We start from the raw sequence: 22,968 nt of genomic DNA on the forward strand, positions 1-22,968 counted from the left end.
AATGTTTGGACCTCAGCTGAAGTGTTTTGACAATGGCTGGTGGGTATATCATCTTGAAGGCATCCTCATTCACCTCTCTGATACTTGAGGCCAGCTACTGACTGAAACACTTACATATGGCTTCTCCACATGGTCTCTCCATGTGGGCTAATTAGAGCTTTCTAACAGCATGATGGCTGGGCTCTAAAAGAGCAAGAGGGACATGCATGGCATGTTCATGACCAACCCAGTCCCACTGTGTCACTTTGTCATACTTTAATGGTCAAGGCAGTCACAAAGTTTCACCCAGATCAAGGGGAAGGGACACAGACCCTACTACCCAAGAGCAGGAGTGTCAAGGTCACCCCGAAGAAGAACATGTGAGATGGGAGACACTTCTGTGACCATCTTTGGAAAATACTACCTCTTACCTGGGGCAGATGCAAAGTCAGTGAAGAAATACCGATTCTTAAAGCATGGATGGTGGAAGAACAAGAAGAAGAAATCAACGATTTTCCTAGATTTCAAGTCTAGGTGGAAAAAGAATAACCACAAAAGGCTTGAGCCAAAGTCAGTTTGCGGAGAAAGATAGTTCAAAAGATGTTCCTAGTAGTTCTGCCTTTTGAGTTTGGAGAAGATATAAACATATTTACTGGCAGAGATAATAGAGCCAAGAGGAAGACTAAAGATAGAAAATGAGGGAGAGGGGCTTCCCTGGTAGCCTAGCAAATAAGAATCCTCATGCCAATGCAGGGGACACAGGTTCCACCCCTGGTCAGGGAAGCTTTCACATGCCACAGAGTAACTAAGCCCATGTGCTATAACTACTGAGCCCGAGCTCCAGGGCCCACAAACCACAACTACTGAGCCTGTGTGCTGTAGTTACCAAAGCCCACATGCCTAGAGCCTGTGCTCTGCCACAAGAAAAGCCACCACAATGAGAACCCCGCGTACCACAACGAAGAGTAACCCCCACTTGCCACAACTAGAGAAAGCCTGCACAAAGCAACAAAGACCCAGTGCAGCTATAAATTAAAGAACAAATAAAATGGACAGAAAAATTAATAGGGCAAGATTCTGGAGGAGACTGATGTGACTAAATACTCAGATGGAAGTTTAACTTCACATGGAGAAATACTACTTCTCTGAGGACACAGGAGGAGAGGATGGGAGAAAAAGAACAGAATTCTGAAACATTATGAAGTGCAGAAAAGGGAAAATGGCAGATCTCAAACTGAATAGCCTATCTTCTCAGGGAAGTATGAGATAAGAAAATCTATTGAAATTAAGATGAGATGTCTTAAAGTCCGTAAGAAATAGAAATGACTAAGCAAGAAACTGAAGAATATCTGTAAGATATAACTCAACTTTTTCTTACTTTGAAAAAAGTTGAAAGACTTGTAAAATAATAATTATTGACACTGGGTGATGGAATATGGGAATTTATTATATTGGTCTCACTAAGCATGTATGTAATTGAAATTTTCATAATAAAATGCTTAAAAATTTAAAAAGCTATTGAATAATACATGTATCTCTGTTTTTTAAAAAGAAACTTATAACACTGAATTTTTATTTATGAGTTGTCAGTAAAAATCTTTCTCTTAAGTCAATGGCTCTCAAGAGTGAAAGGATTTTCTATTTGTCTCATACCTATTACTGCCCTAGATGAAAGTTCAATCAATTCAAATGTACCTGTAAAATCCTCTGCCTAATATTTTTTAAATGCCTGCCATATACTTTAGACAACTTCTGAAATAATTTTGCTTATTTCCCCTAACAGCACATTATTGCTTTTTGTTGAACTAAACAAAAGTCTTTTTTATTTCTTTATTATTGTCATCATCATTATTATTACTTAACACAAACTGGATTCTATTCTGTACTCTCTACAGCAATACCCAGGTGAAGAATATCACAGGTTTCCAGTCTCATTAAGATTTCTTCCTGGCATCGGGAAAACATTGAGCTGGCAAAATAAATGGCTCAAATCACAGAAATATATTAAAGTGATATGGAATCCTATATGCTTCATAGCCCTAATCATCAACTCATTTATATTCTTGGGGATTGAAGGAAGCATATTAAGAAAGGATATTCTTGCCTTGTACAAAATTGTCACAGTTGGCTAGCAAGAAATATTAAAGACTGAAGAAATATCCATGAAGCAGTCACTTGGTTTTCTGAAGCATCTCAATGATACCCAGAATTCATCAAGTTCATGGTTCCACATCTTGGATTGTGAAAAGTAACCAGGCAGTGTGCATGATGTTGACCTTTAATCAAGATCTCTTTTTCTTCATTATATTAGGAATAATGAATTGTCAGAAATATCATTGGCTCAAAGCAATATTCTGGGAAAATGGCTCGTGGGTTTTAGAAATTAGATGGCAATCAACTCAAAATCTCCAGATTACTTTTTTTTAAGACACTGCAAGTATCGTAAAAGGAGAATTGCCTACCTTTCCAGGTTTTGCTCTTCCCACACCATCCATATGTTGACCAGACTCCTGTTCAGGTAAGAAGCACTAGAGTGAAGAACATACATAATATGGTGGTGAAAAATCTGAACAGGATAGAGGGACAGGGAGAGAAGACCAGGGAGATTAATGAAATCAGGGAAGACCCAAAAGCATGAACTCAAGGTCTGAGGAGCGGAAGACATCATGCCTCCTTTGCTGAGGGGTCAAATTACTTCTTTCATGTTAGGACAGCAATGTAAAGACAGAAAACAGGAAAATTTTCATTCAAATGCATTTTCCTGGGCAAAATAATACCTAGGCAACTTCACTCTCAATGACCTCTCATGGCAATTTGAGGAATACAAAGGAAAAATTACTGATATCCAATGATTGACACCATTCATTCCTCCCTTGACTGACAGTAATCACAAGTTGCTGTCCATAAAGGAATTTTTATTTGATGGAGAAAGAAGCATATGTCACTTTATCTTAGCATCAAACTAAACAGTAGTTCTGGGATTCATTTGCATGGACTACAGGCTATGTCTGGAGCTCTGCTCCTGATTTTGATGTTCAAAAAAATTACAAAGAAGTCTAACATATGACAAACTAAGGGAGAGAGAAAGACCAAGAGTGAGGCTGGAGTGGGACTTGTGAAGTGTGACTTTACCTAAATCCCCTTGCTTCCTTAGTGGATATAAAATATCAGCCAGATACATACAGACACTCTTAGTGGCCAGAGAAGAATCATCTCATCATTTCCTTTTCTGCTTTATTGATTTCCCAAAAGATATAACCAAAGAGTCAGTGTTGGATGGACCTAGTGGAGATGCCACTCATGGTTCTGCCCTTGTACAATCATCCCAGGAGAAAGCCTTGTCCATGGATAGGCACAGCTGTACCACACACCCCTGCACTCTCTGAGGCCATGTGACACAGACCCATGATCCCAGTAATGGTGTCCAAGCCCTGACACAGGCTAACTCTTATGCTAAAAGAGTGAGGAGTAAGTACAAATTTTAACTCTGAAAATTGATTTCAGGCATTGAACATGAAGCAAATGTTGAAAGGAAAATATAATTTTTGTGCTCAAGTTTCCCTAACTGTCCAATGCCCTTCCGCAAAGATGTCCGTGATGTAATACCAAGAACCTGTGAGTGCTGTCACCTTATGTAGCAGAAGAGACTTTCTAGATGCCATTAAGTTAAGAATTTTGAGGTGGGGAGATTATCCTGAATTATCTTGGTGTGCTCAATGTATTCACACGGGTGCTTATAAAAGGGACATAAGAGGAGTCAGAGAGGAGATGTGATAGCTAAAGCAGAAGAACAGATAGAGACTCAAAGATGCTATCTGGATGGCTTTGAAGACAGAGAAATAAGCCATAAGCCAAGTAATGCACATGGCACCTAGAAGCCACAGAAAAGGTAAGGAAACAAATTCTCTGCTAGAACATTCAGAAGGAATCCAGTCTGAAAACCCATTCAGACTTCTGCTTTCAGAACTATAACAAATCTGTGTTATTTTAAGTCGCTAAGTTTGTGGTCATTTGTTACAGCAGCACTTGGAAACGAATATGACAATAGCCCATACAGACAAGATGAGATCAGTTTACTCCTGGTCCCAAAATTACAACACATGAAGTCCCATCTGACTTGTCAGTATAACTCTAGCCTTTCTTTGACATCTCTCAACAAATAAAAGGGGAAGTTTACTTCTTCCAGGGCTTTGCGTTGGTTGTTTCTGGATGACTCAGTCTCCTCCTGGTTAGAAGCCACTCCTTCCCTCCACCCATGGGGCCACTCTGCTGCTGATCATTGTCCACTCGCAGGTTCACTTCCAAAACATTCCTGCATTGTTCCTTTTCATTGCTTCACCCAGAGCATGATCCTAATCAGCTTCCCTAATTTCCAAAGTGAAATGCAAATGCAAGGCTGCAGCTTGTAGTATAAACAAAATAATAAGTAATGATAAAACTACTAGCTGAGGAAGTGACAACACAGAAGTAACTATCTTAGGTTGCATTCCTCAGAACTGAAACCTGAGGTGAGAATTCTTGGGCATGTGATTTCTTCTGGGACTGAGAAAAGGAATGAGGAAAGTGGGATGGGGTAGTGGAAGGAGTGAAGTAATCATGAGGTCTTACTGGGATCTAGCTTCAAACTGATCCCACATGGAACTCTGGAGTACAAATTGAACCAGAGGACAGTACCACCTCGAAGGAAAAGGGACCAGCCTTCTGTACCCTATGTCAGTCTGTCATTAGCCATAGCTACTTGGAGAATGGGGTAACAGGACTCCCAGGTGACAACACTCCCACTCTGCTGGGAGCAATTCTCCAGAGAAAGAAGGGATGAATAGGCAACATTCATTGCTGCTAAGGGATGGTGTCAGGGGTCCTTAAAAAGGGATGTGTGTAGTCACCAAGATCATCCATGAAAACAACCTATCACAGAGCTCACAACTAGTCCTGGAAGAGCACCTCTGCCAATTGCCCTGACTTCACCACTGTTTGAAAGAGTTAACTTTACTCTTCATTTTTCCACCTCCTTTTCACTCCACCAACAGAAATATCCTTGAGCCATCTCTTCTCTCTGGAGGAGAGGTCCCAGAGACATTTCTTTCTCCCTTAAAGACATCACCCAATTCTGATTCAGCTTCAGAATTTTCCAAAATGATTGACAGGCCTAACTCCCTAATCTTGGTCTTAGGACTCCAAGAAGACATTGGAACTCAAAAGCCCAACCTTAGCACATCTGACTCAATCCAACATAAAACTAAATAACATGCATATACCATACTAGCAGTTCAATCTACGTTGAGCCAAGGTGATTAGCTCATCATTTCCCTTTCACAGACATTCACTCCTCCTTGGGGAGGAAAAAATTAATCCTCCACTTTTTCCCTGCCATGCACAAACAACTCTATGAGAACAAGCAGGCACTGAAATCTATAAATCCCTTTCTAAGAAAGAACATATCACCAAAAAGTGTTATTCATACTACAGGAGGCAATCCATTAGAGGCCTTGAGAAAAAATTACTGAAAAAAAGGTAGACTAGAAAAGATTTAAATTCATTTCAAATAATAAATGTACTTGTTGTTTAATGGAGCAAGACTGCTTCAGTTCATATATTCATATACATATATTCAAACATTTGTATGTCTGGGTCATGATGTATTTCTTATTATATAGGTAGGGGTAAAAAAAAAAGTTAAAAAAACTCACTGATGTAAATACTTTTCAGCACATAGATGACTTCTCTCATTTTCATCCAGAAGAGCTTGGTTTCTTAATGTCACTGGAGGTTTAGAAACCTTCATTTATCATTGTGGGTCTTTGCTTCCTATCTGCAAAAGAGAAAGATCCATTTGAGTATTTGTTTTTCCCTTAAGCAAGAGAATTATTAACTTTATTCCATATCCCAAAGGTGAATTGATCTCTACTTCTCTACAAAGCCTGCTTTAAGCTTTGAAATGATACCATTATGGATTGAAGTAGGCAGAATCAGGTCCCCTAAAAAGATATGTTCAAGTCCTAACACTTGGTATCTTCTAATGTGACCTTATTTGGAAATACTGTCTTGGCAGAAGTTATCAAGTTAAAAATGGTATCATATTATGTTAGAGTGGGCCCGAATCCAGTGACTGGTATCCTGGTAAGGAGGAGGAAATCTGGACACAGAGACACATGAAGAGATGGCTACGTGATGACAGAGGCAGATATTGGAATGATGCACCCTCGAGTCCAAGAATGCCCAGAATTGCCAGAAACCACCAGAAGCTAGGCAATGGCAAAGAAAGACTCTTCCAAGAGCCTTGAGAGAAAGAATGGTCCTGCTGACACCTTGATTTTGGATTTCTGACCTCCAGAACTGTGAGAGAATATGTCTCTTTCATCTTAAGCCTCTAGTAATTTGTTCCAGCAGTTTTAGGAAACTAATACAGGGGTTTTCTTATTTCTACTCTCTCCATTGAATTTTCAAATATATTAGCAGATATTTACATATACCTGCTTGAATATTCATAAAATATCTCAGAAAAAAATTATCTGGCAACACTAGCTGCCTTTGGGAAAGGGAAGTGGGTACCTGCAGGATAAGGGAAGGAGGTTTTTTACTATAATATCTTTTTGAATTTTAAACCATGTGATGTATTATCTATTTTTAAAACAAATAAAAATTTTGAAAATTTATGGCTCACACTCAACCTACCTACCAGTCTTCCCCAACTCCCCAGAGATCACTGCTGATGGATACCTGTTCCGTTTTTTAAAACAAAGATGTAAAGTCCTAAAAGGAAGGATCACCCTCTTTCACAGAAAACCCATGGTTCACAGTCATTTCCTTTTTGCACCAAAAACCCAAGAAGGCTAACTGTCCAATCTTACTCAGAGATATTTTTTACTCATCTGCCTCTCTCTTTCAAGCTATTGGCTTAAGGATTAAAAAGGTACAACACTGGCAACTAAAATAATGTTTGTATCCCCGCTATCCTTAATTACTGACTTAAATGAAGAGCCATTGTCAGATTTCCTCATTAAAAGATCTATTTTATGAACAGATAACTCACACAAATGATTTAAGAAGGACAGATTCATCAGTTTGAGGTTGAATCCAACAAGGTACACAAGGTTAATTATATAATTTGAAGTGTTGGGCAAAATTGGCCCAAGGGTCTTTCAACATCAAAGCCTCCAGTGGAGAAGGATGTGTAACTGGGGCCTTCAGCTAAACTCTCCTGTAAGACAACTGTATACAATATTGGTGATCAGTGCATATTTCATGAATTGAATAAAATTAAAAACATAAAATTAAGAGCTAGAAGACACTCTGGAATTCTTAAGCATGTTTCCCTAGCAATGTTCTGAAAATGAGCACCAGGCTGGGTTGGAATACTGACTTCCCTTTAGCCAGGCTTTTTTCTATGCCTCAGTTTTCTCATCTGAAAAATACAGTAATTACAATTTCTGCCTCTTAGGGTTGCTGAAGAGGTTAATGGATGTGAAGCATATGCAGTAGATGCAATTGGTACCTTGCCCAGATTCCATTTACAAGGCCAGAGCATCCATCCCCTTTCTGGGGAGAATGTGGACTACCCCAGCTGCCTCCTTCTCTGCAGAACTGCCCAGGAGTGATGATAGCCATGCCCTCCAGGAAGTTACCCCACCCCATGGTCCATAGCCAAAGACTGACTGATATGGGGGTACAAAAGAGACCCCTTCTCTCAAGGCAAGGATAACTCCAAGGTGTGATTTGTATTTCAGAGCCTCTAAGAAAGTGAGACCATGTCCTCACTCAGCTTCCCACCTCCTCTTAAGTTCGTCCTGAAGAGCACTGCCCACAATGCACCCGACTTCCTTCAGAGCTTCAGGTTCTGCTTCTAAGGAATCTGACCTAAGAGACGAGGTGTGCGCATGCTAAGTTGCTTCAGTTGTGTCTGACTCTGTGCAACCCTATGGACTATAGCCCGCCAGGCTCCTCTGTCCGTGGGATTCTCCAGGCAAGAATACTGGAGTGGGTAGCCATTCCCTTCTCCAGGGGATCTTCCCAACCCAGGGGTCGAACCTGGGTCTCCTGCATTGCAGGCAGATTCTTTACCATCTGAGCCAGAAAGTAGCAATACAAAACGTGGAAAGAAAGAAAGTTACTTGGGCGAGTCTATTTCCCAACTAAGAATGAGGAGATAAACCAGGAGCTAGAAAGACCTAGGCTAAGGTTGGGTGCATGAGACAAGTGCTCGGGCCTGGTGCACTGGGAAGACCCAGAGGGATCGGGTGGAGAGGGAGGTGGGAGGGGGGACTGGGATGGGGAGTACATGTAAATCCATGGCTAATTCATATCAATGTATAACAAAAACTACTGTAATGATGTAAAGTAATTAGCCTCCAACTAATAAAAAAAAAAAAAAAAAAAAAAGAAAGACCTAGGCTAGTCCTGCTTAGATTTCTTTTAAAAACCAGAATAAATAAATAAAAACTAGAGACCCTGTAGTAAAGGCCTAAATTTAATATTATGTGCTGTCTTGACATCTGGTGAAATCAGCTGGGTCTCAAATTGCCTAACTGCAAGTTCCTCTGCCTACTCTGCCACAAAGGTTCTCTAACCAAACACCTCTCCTTATCACAAGGACCCGCAGCCCTGAACTATTCAAACAAGCCAGTCATGTCCTCCCGCAGAAGCCAGGGTACACCTCACCCTCTTGAAGCCTGCCTTACCCCACATGAAGCCTGCCTCTCACGTCCCCTGGTTGTTTGCTCTGCCTTTGAGGCTAACCCTCACATAGCCGTACATCACATGTGGGATCCTCCTGCTCGAGACTGTGTGTGACTAACAAACCATTGTCCATCTCATCCCTCCAGTAGTGGATGCTGTGTGTTCAGCCATCCCCAAAACTCCAGAGTGGGAATCCACTCACCACGAGTGGGGTAAAGAGAAGGCAGTTGAAACAAACCCCTGTTACCAGGGCTTGTAAGAATTCTTAGTTTTTTAACTTCTCCATTGTTTTGTTAAACTTGTTGATTTTCATATATGAAATTGAGAAAAGCCAAGTGTGTGTGTATATATATGTATGTGTTAAAGAAACAAGATTAGGTTGGAAGAAGCTGGAGCATCATCTTTCTCAGTGGCAAACACAGGAAAGAGGCTATGTGTGAATGAGAGGCAGGGGTGGATGAAGTAGGGCTCAGCTTGGGTCAGAGGAAGAGAAGAAGAAATGGACAACTTGCTGAGACAAAATTGTGTTCCAAATAGAAGCCTGGGTGCTTCCCATTAGACCAAGGTGCTTGCCATTAGAACAGAAACCAAAAATCAGTGGAAATGGATCAGAGCTCAATAGTGAAGGAAGTAAAGGTGCTTGGGCAGAAACAAAAAATGAATGACAAGCAGGTGAAATGCACATTGTCAAGAACTCCTGATGCTGTGGTTATTCGTGCAGAATGTGAGGGATGAGATTTGGTTTCTCTCACTAGTTTTAGCTAAGGTCATCAAAAAATTTAGCAGACTTTAAAGTACACAGTACCTCGACCTTGACAGTCATCCTAGTTATGAGATCATCAAGGACACGTTGAAGGACGGGCCCATTTTTAGAGCCTTACAGTAGAAACCTTTCTGATAATCTTCAAATCATACCCTTCTGGACTTTTCATCAATTCAACTCATGATTTAGGCACTAAGTACCTATACTATATAATATCTAATGTACCATGTTTTTCCATATGTGCATCTACGATATGAGAAAATCTGTCCTTTTAACAAGCCCAAAGGTGAACCTTATGTATCCCAAATTTTGAGAACTTATACCTGAAAAGATGCAAAGGAGAAAAAGACAAGTGAAGCAGGGATGTTAAAATACATTTGTGTTCTTTTGGAAAAGATGGGTCAGGGGCATTTCTTCAAAGAAGATATGCAGACAGCCAACAGGCACATGAAATGATGCTCAAAATCACCTCACACCAGTGAGAGTGGTCATCATAAAAAAGTCTACAAACAGGGAGTTCCTAGCACTCCAGTGGTTAAGACTTGGCACTTCACTGCCATAGCCTAGGTTCAACGCCTGGTTAGGGAACTAAGATCCCGAAAACTGCAAGGCAAAGCAAAAAGAAAAAGTCTACAAAAAATAAATGCTAGAGAACGTGTGGAGAAAGGGAACTGTTCTACACTGTTGGTAGGAATGTAAATTGGTGCAGTGACTATAGAGAACAGTATGAAGGTTCCCTGCATGCATACTCAGTCATGTCCAATTCTTTGCAAGCTTATAGCCCACCAGGCTCCTCTGTCCATGGGACTTCCCAGGCAAGAATACTGGAGTGGGTTGCCATTTCCTCCTCCAGGGGATCTTCATGACCCAGGGATCGAACCCACATCTCCTGTGTCTCCTGCATTGGCAGGTAGATTCTTTACCACTGAGCCACCTGGGAAGCCATAACAGATACACACTACTATATATAAAATAGATAAACAATAAGAACTTACTATATAGCACAGGGAACTATATTCAATATATTGTAATAACCTATAATGGAAAAGAATCTGAAAAAGAATATATATGTGTGTGTGTGTGTCACACACACACACACACACACACATATATATGTATTAATAACTGAGTCACTTTGCTGTACACCTGAAACTAAACAACAATGTAAATCAACTATACTTCAATTTTAAAAAATGGGTCAGAGGGAGTTTTTCTTTAAATAAATAACATAAAATAAAATAAAATATTAATACAAGATCACATATATTTTCACACTTTTAATGGACCAACAGGAGGGGAAGAAATTGTTGAAAAGAAGATGAACATAAGTGTTCAGCCTCCTGAAAGATAGCGAGGCTAACTTGGGCTTTGAAGATGAGTAGGATTTAAACAGACATAGAAAGCATTCCACACATCCACATGATGATGAAAGTGAGCATTCAGTATTCATTAATTACTAAAAAAAATAATAATAATAACAAACATCTCAACAAGTACACAGTGGCTGCCATTTTAATTTGGCTGACTCCCTATTTGAGGGAAACACTTTGGTTACAAATGATTTAAACACTTAAATCATAAAAACCACAGCTAAATAGTACCACACTAAATCTGTTTTTTCTTTTAAAATAACTTTATTGAGGTTAATTGACAATAAACTGTACATGTTTAAAGTGTATAATTTGATAAGTTTTGACTTATGTATATACCCAAGAGGGTTTCCCTGATGGCTCAGCCTGTAACGCAAGAGACTGCCTGCAATGCAGGAGACGCAAGTTTGATCCCTGAGTTGAGAAGATCCCCTGGAGAAGGAAATGGCAACCCATTCCATTATTCTTGCCTGGAGAATTCCATGGACAAAGGAGCCTGATGGGCTACAGTCCATGGGGTCAAAAGAGTTGGCCATGACTTAGCAACTAAACCACCACCACCATATACCCATGAAACCATCACCACAGTCAAGATAATGAAAATAAACATCACCCCCAAAAGTTTCTTTGTGCCATTTTGTAAACCCTCCCTCTCAATACTTCCCCCCAAATTCTCCCTCTACACTAACTCTGTTCATGAGACTTGACCATGTAGCTCATGCAGTACCACTAAGGACCTGGTTTCTCACTATGTAGTTTCTTCTCAGCCTTCTGTGTTGTTGGCACCATCGTCAGGGGTTCACACTGATCTCTTGGCTTGCTCCTCACAGTAGCAAATTGGCAGCTAAAGTCCAAACCTCATCATCCTCACACCAACTCTTTAGGACAAGAGTTGGTTTCTTTCTGTAGCCTCTGCCTACCTTTCTGCCCCATCTTGAATCATGTTCTCACTTGCTCTCTGCACCCCAGCTTCACTGGACTATTTCAAGCTCATCAAATTTGCTATTCTTCTATCAAAGCACATGGGTTTCCATGGTACATTCCTCCTCCTCTTCACCTGGTTAACACACACTCAAATTTCATCTCCCAGTGTAAACCTCATGACAAGGTCAGTCCCTGTTATATGCTCTCAGTACATAGTGTAGTTCTCTTTCATGGCAATATTATTCATATAACCATTTGATTAGTATTTGACTTTTCTACAAGAAAGAAACCATGTCTGGTTTGGTTCATCACTGTATCCTCAGCATCAAGCCAGTGTCTAGACAGTGGGCACTTAATATGTATTTATTTGTTGATTGGATAGTTGGATGGATGGATGAATGAATGGATAAATGAACTGATAGGTGGATGGATGGGTGGACTTGGCTTCTAAAAATGGCCATGTAGCTAATTAGCTACATAACCTTCAGCTTTTTGAAGCTTCAGTTCTCTCAACTGTGAAATGAAAAGGTTGGACTAGTTGACCTTTAAGATACTTTCTGAATTTAAAGTGCTGAATTCATAAAGTGTTAGTGGCAAGAGAATTTCTTTAACTGCAAGTATGGTGGAAACAAACTTAAAAGTGGTGTTTGGAGCTACTCTATCGTTTTACAAATGTCATTTTTAATCTAATCCTGACTTTGTGTGGGCTCATGCAGTAGTTAGCAATCTGGAGAAATTTATATTCTACAACTGTTATCAAGCAGCTGGAATTGCCAATAGCTAATACAAGTTAGAAAAATATATACTGACAGTCTAGGCAGATGTTAAATGTTATTGAGAACATTTTATATACATTCCTTTCCTAACCCTATCCCCCAAGATTGGCAACATCCAAAGCAAAGGGTGGATTAGGTTTGATGCAATGCTAAAAATAAAATTTCCATCTTTGAGTGATATTTAGTACAAAGCATTATTATCATATTGACATAGTTCTATCTTGAATTTACAAAATAGCCTTGCTATATCGAAATTCACATAAATTTGATTAGATCCTAAATATATTTTCATTCAGGGTCCAATTCATATCCATCTATTTCTTCATTTTAAAAGAAAATATAAATCATCTTTTCACTTGACATGCCTATGAAGTGCAAGATAAAATTTTCTACCTGCTCCACCATTCAACATCTGGATCTGAGCTATAATTTGCCTATAAATAAGAAATGAGAATTTTGATCAGGCAGCTTTGCAATCTGTTCAAAATAGTCTGGGAATACTTGATTGCATAACAAATCTCCAAGTAAATTAAGTGGTGTTAGGACAGCTTAACTGCCATACAATATTTCATTATATTTCATCCTCCCTTAAAAATTTATACTTTCTAATGAAATGATGCAGCCAGAGTACTGATAAAGAGAGTGCTATATGGAAATGTCTTTGTGAAAGGAACCTTCCCTTGTTGAGGAAACCAAGGCCCTGTTGTTTCTCTTCTAAGTGGCTGGGGCAGGAACTGGCTAACTGTTCCCCAAATCCATTTTCATATTCTCCTTTGCTACCAGGTAGACTGCATTTCCCAGCCTCCCACATGACAGATTCCTGGCCAATGGAATATAGGCAGGAGGTTATACACCCCACTTATAAGCCTGGCTTATAAAATCAAACCTCTACCCTCTTATCTCCCACACATTAAAGATAGCAGAGCTAAGAATGTCTTGCTTTGTGAACACTGTGTAGGGCAGACCCTCTCTCCACTGTCTCATATTCCCAACCACATTACGAACTAGCAGAAGAGAGACTACATTATAGTATCTCTCATTCTTCTCAGTATCTTAGGCTTCTGAGCACGGCACACTACCAAAAGCCTCCACTAAAAATTTGCTATAGGTGATTATTTCTTTTCCCCATTTTTTTCTTCATTTTAAAGACAGAAGAGTAAAGAAGAGAAGAGAGCTTGACATTCCATTACTTTTCTGCCCAAGAACCACCTATCCTTGCATAAAATGGACCCATAAAATAGAATGGCTGAAAGAGTGGAGAAAATTTTTAGCTTCTTCAAATGAGTGTGTTAATCCAATTTCTCACAGAAGCACACGCCAAGAAAAGATTAAACATACAGGGATTTTACTAAGAGAAATGCCTATGAAAAAATGGAGAGTGAGCCAGGAAAGCTGGACAGTCATGAGACCATGGTGTGAGGCTGACCCAGAGTGAAGAAGTGATGGGGAGAAGGTTGGGCAGAAGTGTGCTGCCATGTAGTCTAAGGAAGGTTTGGCAAGGCCATCAGGGAGTCCTCAACCCGAAGTTAGCCATCAGAGGAATCCCATGTCCTTCCAGAAAAAACCTGTCTTCTCCTGCCACACATCATTGGCTGGGAGCAGCCCGTGGAGCTTCAGCCCTTGGCTCAAACTTGGAGGTGGATTTCAGAACCCAGTAGCTGGGGCCATCAATCAGTTATACTCCCTGCAGTTCTTCAAAGCACATTCTCATCGTCTCTACAGAGTTCTTTTAAAAGTGACATGAGTTTATCCATCTTATCTATATATCATTTTGTTTTAATAAATTTTAGCCACTATGAAAACAAAAAGGATCAGGACCAGAAAAAACTAGATTCCATGATGGGTCTTGTCATAAATTTTGTTTTTATCAGTCACCATCAGTCAATCACGTAATGTTCCCCCATTGAATAGAGGCTCATTAACCAAGTTAGGATTTACATTCAGCTTTAAGTTATGGGGGATGGAGATTTTTAAAATGCTTTAATCAAGACAGAGGTTTATTTCCCTCTTATATAATGGAAGTCTGCAGTTAAGTATAATAGCTCCAAAGTATCATCCTGGACCCAGCCACCTACTATATTTCTATTCCTTCATTCTTAGAGTATGATTACCATCCTCAACGTTACCTCAGGTTCCAGAATGGATGCTGAGAATCCAATTATGTTTGTATTCCGGTTAGAATAAAGGTGAAAAAGTGAAAAGCATAAGGGACATATACTAGTTATGGGCCCCTTTAAAAAACAAGAAATTATTCCTGGGAAGTAACATTATATGCAGACAGTTTGAGCATACAACTCATGGGCAACACTGTGCAATATAAAAGGCTGAGGAATATATTCTTTAAGCTGTGCATAAAAAACCCCCAACTCTTTTAATAGAAAAAAGGTTATGAATACTAGACAGGTATTCTTTTTCCCAGCCATTTCTTAGGTTTGGTTCTGAAAACAAAGTTTTAAATTAAAAAAAAAAACTGGTGAGGTTTTTCCTGTGCTACTAGATGAACTGATTATATTGATAACAGCCACTGATCCACTTTAACTGCCTTCCATAAATTTGCATATATTGTTTATCAGTTGTCTTGTCCATATAATCTGTTCATTTTGTACTTTCTTTCCTCTATGGAGGAAAAGTAAGTGTTTTTCCATTGTATTAGAGGCCTTCGAGGCTATCTGCCCACCCCACCAGCTTCCTTCTCTAACAATTGCTCTCCCAGACAAGAGTGGTTCCTGACTCATATTTATAACTATAACTACCCAATGCATCTCTTGACCCTTGAGTATTGAGTCAGGAATATAAACTAACCCAAGCTGAGCAAACCCACTTCTCTCTTCTGAAAACTGAAATTTGGAATCAAAATTACATATCTGTATCCACTGGTCATTTGAACAAAGAAGACATAAATTAAGAAATGATAGGGACAGATATCTTCTGCCATGTTTATGGGACAGTCAAGAGAGCCAGTTTGTCGACAGAGGAGAGGCAAGCAGAGATGGCACAGCTCTTACTATGCTATAGTTATGTGGATCAATGCCTTCCCCAGATATTTTTCCAAATATTATATCCACGTAGATGAACTGGAAAGGCAAGAAACAGCTGGTAGCTAATGTCAGGTGCTTTCCAAACTACCTTCATTATTATGATCTAACCAATACAATCCAAACCTTTTCTTCTGTGGTTCCTCCAATGTGGTACACTGGAACCAGAGTGGAATGTGTTGATTTTTTGATGTGTTCCCCAATCCCTATCCCTATCCTTAATGTATATTTCTTTGAGTAGCTACTTGTTACTTCCTATCACTAGACTTATCCTTCCTGTCATAATATGTTATCACAGTTATTAAGGATAAAGATAGTGATAAGAGGTCAGGTTACTGGTTTGGCTTGTTGGATTCAATCTGAGAAATGGAGTTCATTTGGGGTTCTACACTATGCTTGGTCTGGAAACTGAACAGATAGATAAGACATGGACCCTGTCCAGCATTTTACAAGTGACTCTCACCAAACTCTAGTACTATGTGTGCACATCAAGTCATATCTAGCAAAAAAGAGTTAAGATCTCTTAGTTGGAAGAGGACTCAATAGCCTAGAGGTAGAAGAAGATGATTCCACTGATTTCCTGGAAAAAGGGAATTCTTTCAAAAGTTTTTTATTTTCCCTCTGACCTGATTTTTACCTATACCCTTCTACTTGTTTGTACTTGGTGCATAGATAACTCTACTGAGAAAGGGATCAAAAAGAATGCCAAAGCTTTTCTGACCACAGTGCTATGAGACTGAAAATCAACTACAAGAGAAAAACCACCAAAAACACAAACACATGTCCGCTACTAAACAATCAACAAATCACTAAAGAAATCACAGAGAAAATTAAAAAAATACCTAGAGACAAATGAAAATGAAAACATGATGATCCAAAACTTAAGGAAAACAGCAGAAGCAGTTCTAAGAGGGAAGTTTATAATGATACAAGCTTGCCCCAGGAAATAAGAAATATCTCAAATAAACAACCCAATCTTACACCTAAAACAAGTAGAGAAAGAAGAACAAACAAAAGCCAAAGTTAGCAAAAGGGAATAAATCATAAAGATCAGAGAAGAAATCAATGAAAGACTAAAAAAAAAAAAAACCAAAAAACCAATAAAACTAAAAGTTGGTTCTTTGAAAAGATAAAAAAAATTGATAAACCTTTAGCCAGACTCATTAAGAAAAAAGGGAGAGGGTCAAATCAATAAAATCAGAAATGAAAAAGAAGTTACAACCAACACCACAGAAATACAAAGGATCATAAGAGACTACTACAAACAACTATATACCAATAAAATGGACAACCTAGAAGAAATGGAAATTCTTAGAAAGGTATAATTTCCCAAGACTGAACCAGGAAGAAATAGAAAATATGAATAGACTAATTTCTAGCACTGAAACTGAATTAGCAATTTTAAAACTCCCAAACAAACAAAAGTCCAGGACCAGATGGCTTCACAGATAAATTCTACCAAATATTTAGAGAAAAGTTAACATCTGTCCTTCTGGAACTTAAAATTGCAGAGGAAGGAACATTCCCAAACTCATTCTATGAGGCCACCATCACCCTGATACCAAAACCAGACAAAGATACACACAAAAAAGAAAAATTACAGGTCACTGATGAACATAGATGCAAAAATCCTCAACAAAATATTAGCAAACCAAATCCAACAATACATTAAAAGGATCATACACCATGATCAAGTGGGATTTATCCCAGGGATGCAAGAATTTTCGATATCTGCAAATTAAGCAATGTGATATACTGTATTAACATATTGAAGAATAAAAACCATATGATCATCTCAATAGATGCAGAAAAAGCTTTTGATAAAATTCAACATCCATTTATGATAAAAAAAAAACTCTCCAGAAAGTGGGCATAGAGAGAACATACCTCAACATAATAAACACCATATATGACAAACCCATAGCAAACATCATTCTCAATGGTGAAAAGTTGAAAGCATTCCTTCTAAGATCAGGAACAGGACAAGAATAACCACTCTTGCCACTTTTAATCAGCACAGTTTTGGAAGTCCTAGCCACAGCAATCCAAGAAGAAAAAGAAAGAAAAGGAATTCAAATTGGAAAAGAAGAAGTAAACTGTCACTGTTTGCAGAAGACATAATACTATATACAGAAAATTCTAAAAGGCCACCAGAAAACTAGAGCTAATCAATGAATTTGGTAAAGTTGCAGGATACAAAATCAATATACAGAAATGTGTCTCATTTCTCCATACTAACAATGAAATATCAGAAAGAGAAATTAAGGAAACAATCCCATTTACCATTGCATCAAAAAGAATAAAATACCTAGGAATAAACCTACCTAAGGAGGCAAAAGACCTGTACTCCAAAAACTGTAAGACACTGATGAAAGAAACTGAAGATGACACACAGATGGAAAGATATACCATGTTCTTGGATTGGAAGAATCAATACTGTTAAAATGACCATACTACCCAAGGCAATCTACAGATTCAATGCACCCTCTCTCAAATTACCAACGGTATTTTTCACAGAATTGGAACCAAAAATTTTACAATTTGTATGACTCAGATGGTAAAGAATCTGCCTTCCAATACAGGAGACCTGGGTTTGATCCCTGAGTTGGGAAGATCCCCTGAAGAAGGAAATGGCAACCCACTCCAGTATTCTTGCCTGGAGAATTCCATGGACAGAGGAGCCTGGAGGGCTACAGTCCATGGGATCACAAAGAGTCAGACACAACTGAGTGACTAACACACACACACACAAAGAAATGTAAAAGACCCTGAACAGCCAAAGAAATCTTGAGAAAGAAAAAACAAACTTATGTTTACCAGGGAATGAGGGCAAGGAGGGATAAATTGGGAGACTGAGATTGACATATACACATTACTATATATAAAATAGGTAACTAATAAGAACCTACCATATAGCACAGAGAACTTTACTCAGTACTCTGTAATGGCCTTCATGGGAAAAGAATCTAAAAAAAAGAGTGGATATATGTATAACTGATTCACTTTGCTGTACACCTGAAAATAACACAGCATTGTAAATCAACTATACTCCAATAAAAATTTTTTTAAATTTTAAAAAAGAAAAGAGCTGGAGGAAATTAGACTCCCTGACATCAGACTATACCACAAAACTGCAGTAATCAAAGGAGTATGGTACTGGCACAGACAGGCATATAGATCAATGGAACAGGACAGAAAGCCCAGAAATAAACCCATGCATTTATGGTCAATTAATCTACAACAAAGAAGGCAAGAATATATAATGGAGAAAAGACAATCTCTTCAATAAGTGGTGCTGGGAAAACTGGACAGCTACATGTAAAAGAATAAAATTAGAACATTCTCTAACACCATATACAAAAATAAACTCAAAATGGATTAAAAATATAAATTTAAGACTGGATACTATAAAACCACTAGAGGACTATATAGGAGAACACTCTTTGACATAAATTGCAGCAGCATTTTTTTTTGGACCCATCTCATAAAGTAATAGAAAACAAAATAAAAAATAAACAAATGGGACCTAATTGAACTAAAAGTTTTTGCACAGCAAAGAAAACAAATAAAAAAGGCAACCTACTGAATGGGAGAAAATATTTGCAAATGATATGACAGACAAGGGATTAATTTCCAAAATATACAAACAGCTCATGTAGCTCAATATAAAAAAAATAATAAAAATAAACAACCCAATCAAAAAATGGGCAGAAGATCTAAATAGACATTTCTCTAAAGAAGACATACAGATGGCCAACAGGCATATGAAAAAGATGTTCAACATTGCTAACTGTTGGAGAAATGCAAACTGTAACTATAATACAGTATAACTTTACACCAGTCAGAATGGCCATCATTAAAAAGTCTACAAATAATAAATGCTGGAGAGGGTGTGGAGAAAAGGGAATCCTCCTACACTGTTGGTGGAATATAAATTGGTGCAGCCACTATGGAGAACAGTATGGAGGTTCCTCAAAAAACTAAAAATAGAGTTACCATAAGATGGGGAAACAGTGGAAACAGTGGCTGACTTTATTTTTCTGGGCTCACTGAAGATGGTGACTGCAGCCATGAAATTAAGATGCTTACTCCTTGGAAGGAAAGTTATGACCAACCTAGACAGCATATTAAAAAGCAGAGACATTACTTTGCCAACAAAGGTCCATCTAGTCAAGGCTATGGTTTTTCCAGTGGTCATGTATGGATGTGAGAGTTGGACTATAAAGAAAGCTGAGTGCCAAAGAATTGATGCTTTTGAACTGTGGTGTTGGAGAAGACTCTTGAGAGTCCCTTGGACTGCAAGGAGATCCAATCAGTCCATCCTAAAGGAAATCAGTCCTGAATGGATAAAGAAGATGTGGTATATATAGACAATGGAATATTAGTTGGCCATAAAAAATAATGCCATTTGCAGCAACATGGATGGACCTAAAGATTATCACACTAAGTGAAGTAAGACAGAGAAAGACAAATATCACATGATATCACTTATATGTGGAATCTAAAAAAAATGATACAAATGAACTTATTTAGAAAACAGAAAGAGACTCACAGCATGGGAATTTGTGATTAACAGACACAGGCTACTATATATAAAGTAGATAAACAACAAGGACTTACTATATAATACAGGCAACTATACTGAATATCTTGTACTAGCCTATAATAGAAACAAATCTGAAAAAGAATACACACACACACACATATATATACTATTGTTCAGGTGCCCAGTTGTGTCCAACTCTTTGCGACCCCATGGACTGCAGCATGCCAGGCCTCCCTGTCCCTCACCATCTCCTGAAGTTTGCCCAAGTTCATGTCCATTGCATCAGTGATGCCATCCAGCCATCTCATCCTCTGATGCCCTCTTCTCCTTCCCTGCCCTCAATCTTTCCCAGCATCAGGGACTTTTCCAATGAGTCAGCTGTTTGCATCAGGTGACCAAAATACTGGAGCTTCAGCTTCAGCATCAGTCCTTCCAATGAGTATTCAGGGTTGATTTCCTTTAAGATTGACTGGTTTGATCTCCTTGCTGTCCAAGGGACTCTCAGGAGTCTTCTCCAGCACCACAGTTCGAAGGCATCAATTCTTTGGCACTCTGCCTTCTTTACAGTCCAGCTCTCACAACTGTACATGACCACTGGGAAGACCATAGCCTTGACTATATGGACCTTTGTTGGCAGAGTAATGTCTCTGCTTTTCAACACACTGTCTAGGTTTGTCATAGCTTTCCTGCCAAGAAGCAATTGTCTTCTGATTTCATGGCTGCAGTCAGCCATTTTAGAGCCCAAGAAGAGGAAATCTGTCACTACTTCCACCTTTTCCCCTTCTATTTGCCATGAAGTAATGGGGCCAGATGCCATGATCTTAGTTTTGTTTTAATATTTAGTTTTAAGCCAGCTTTTTCACTCTCCTCCTTCACCCTCATCAAGAGGTTCTTTAGTTCCTCTTTGCTTTCTGCCATTAGAGTGGTATCATCCGCATATCTGAGGTTGTTGATGTTTCTCCCGCCTATCTTGATTCCAGCTTGTAACTCATCCAGCCTGGCATTTCTCATGATGTGCTCAGCATATAGGTTAAATAAACAGGGTGACAGCAGACAAGCACTGTTGTACTCCTTTCTCAATCCTGAACCAATCAGTTGTTCCATACAGGGTTCTAACTGTTGCTTCTTGAGCTGCATACAGGTTTTTCAGGAGACAGGTAAGATGGTCTGGTATTCCCATCTCTTTAAGAGTTTAAGAGTTTTCCACAGTTTGTTATAATCCATACAAAGGCTTGAGTGTAGTTGATGAAACAGAGGTAGATGTTTTTCTGTTTCAGATTTATATATACACACATATATACATCTGCATCACTTTGATATATACCCCAAACACTGTAAATCAACTATACTTCAATTTAAAAAAAAAAACTTTCTCTTACAGAGAAACTTTCTGTGAGAAGAATGCAAAACTTACTTTTGAGTATTAGGCCTGTGGGATTCATTACTGGAAACCACCCAGTGTTTTTTTATTATATGAAATAAATGGGATGTAGCCTAAAAACAAACAAACAAAAAGTGCCAAAGCAAGGTAAACAAAATATAAAAATCTACAGGTAACTATTTTAGGTGGTTTCAAATCAAAAAGCTCAAAATTATGCCAGGTTATGAAAGTTTATAAAAATTTTAATGCATATATAAGGAAACAGCAATGCTTTTTCTTAATCCTCCCATTACCTCTGATTTGCCTTGCTATTAAAAAAAAAAAATTGAGTTCCCTGCCTTCTGGAACTTTTTACCAGCAGGAGGTGAGAAATCATATAAATTGCTAGAAACAAATGGTAACAGTCAGTCATTTCTTTTGTAATGGACCATTAGATTGGTGTATTTGCATGTATCATTAAGATTTATTGCAAATTCTCTAATGGAATGACAATGTTAGAGAGATAGTCTGTTTAATACAATTAGAATGTAGGCTTCTGAGGTAAAATTACTACACATTTTTCTTGGAGGAGAAAAAAAAGGTATATCCTCTACCATGAAAATACCAGTGAGAAAAAAGGAGCTATTCTGAATGCTTTTGTTCAATTTAACATTTTTCTATCATAACAAAATTCTTATGAATTCCACATTAGCCAGTGATTTATAAGGCAAGCATCTTCCAGAGTAAAAATTTTTTAAAGGTATAACAAAGGATAATTAAGAACAGGAACATTATCTTTTATTCTCTGATGGAAAAGGCCAGACACTTTCTGGATGTAATTATCAGTGAAGGTCAATGTTATCTCTCTAACAAAGAACTGCAGAACACTCATCTGAGCAATGCTTCTTTGTGGCAGATGAGAGTTGGAACTAGATACAAACTCCCAAGTGGGACAGAACCAGAGGCCTGGCCTTGTTTAGTGATGCACAAAGGTCTATCCCAGCTTAGAAGTAGGTTTTCAAGAATTTCTGGTGCCAAATTTAATTTTCACACCTCTTCTTCCCATTAGTATTTGGAAGTATTGGTCAAATATCTCCTACCCCCAATGGAAGGCCTCCCCAGTGAACATTGCTCCCTTCTACTCCCTCAAACAACAGAACTATCCCATCACTCCTTGAACTGTTGTCACAGCTTTCATGGCACCCTGACTCACTCCAGAGAAAAACCACTACAGTACTGTAAAGTAATTAGCCTCCAATTAATAAAAATAATTGGGAAAAAAACCCATATGGAAATTAAACTCAATATAGTTCTGCACCTGGAAGAGTTTGGGGAATACATTTCCAAGCTTGCAGTTTTATACTAATTTTTTAAGTGAACCTAAGCATTTTGGAGACTTTATTTTTTTAATACAACATTAAATTAACATATTGAATGTTATGCATATATTCTACAGAAAGGTGAGATTAGTAAAAAGAAGAGAGAGAGCTAGAATTAAAAACCAGTGACTTTAATATGTATTTTAACAACATGAATAAG

The 22,968-nt window shown here is 38.5% G+C and overlaps 1 long non-coding RNA gene across 2 annotated transcripts in view; it reads right to left on the bottom strand.

Moving 5' to 3' along the window:
• LOC139033430 (uncharacterized) overlaps positions 1 to 22,968 on the bottom strand; it is a 124,613-nt gene that overhangs the window by 10,736 nt on the left and 90,909 nt on the right. The window contains exons 3-4 of one of the 2 annotated variants that reach the window (XR_011486006.1): positions 5,670 to 5,791; positions 2,440 to 2,507 (exon numbers count right to left, since the gene is read on the bottom strand). This is a non-coding gene — a long non-coding RNA (uncharacterized lncRNA). Of the gene's footprint in view, positions 1 to 2,439; positions 2,508 to 5,669; positions 5,792 to 22,968 lie in introns of those variants that run through there. The other variant, XR_011486007.1, reaches the window with a different exon arrangement.

Source organism: Odocoileus virginianus, unplaced genomic scaffold, assembly GCF_023699985.2.
Source record: "Odocoileus virginianus isolate 20LAN1187 ecotype Illinois unplaced genomic scaffold, Ovbor_1.2 Unplaced_Scaffold_6, whole genome shotgun sequence".
Classification (NCBI taxonomy): Eukaryota; Metazoa; Chordata; class Mammalia; order Artiodactyla; family Cervidae; genus Odocoileus; species Odocoileus virginianus.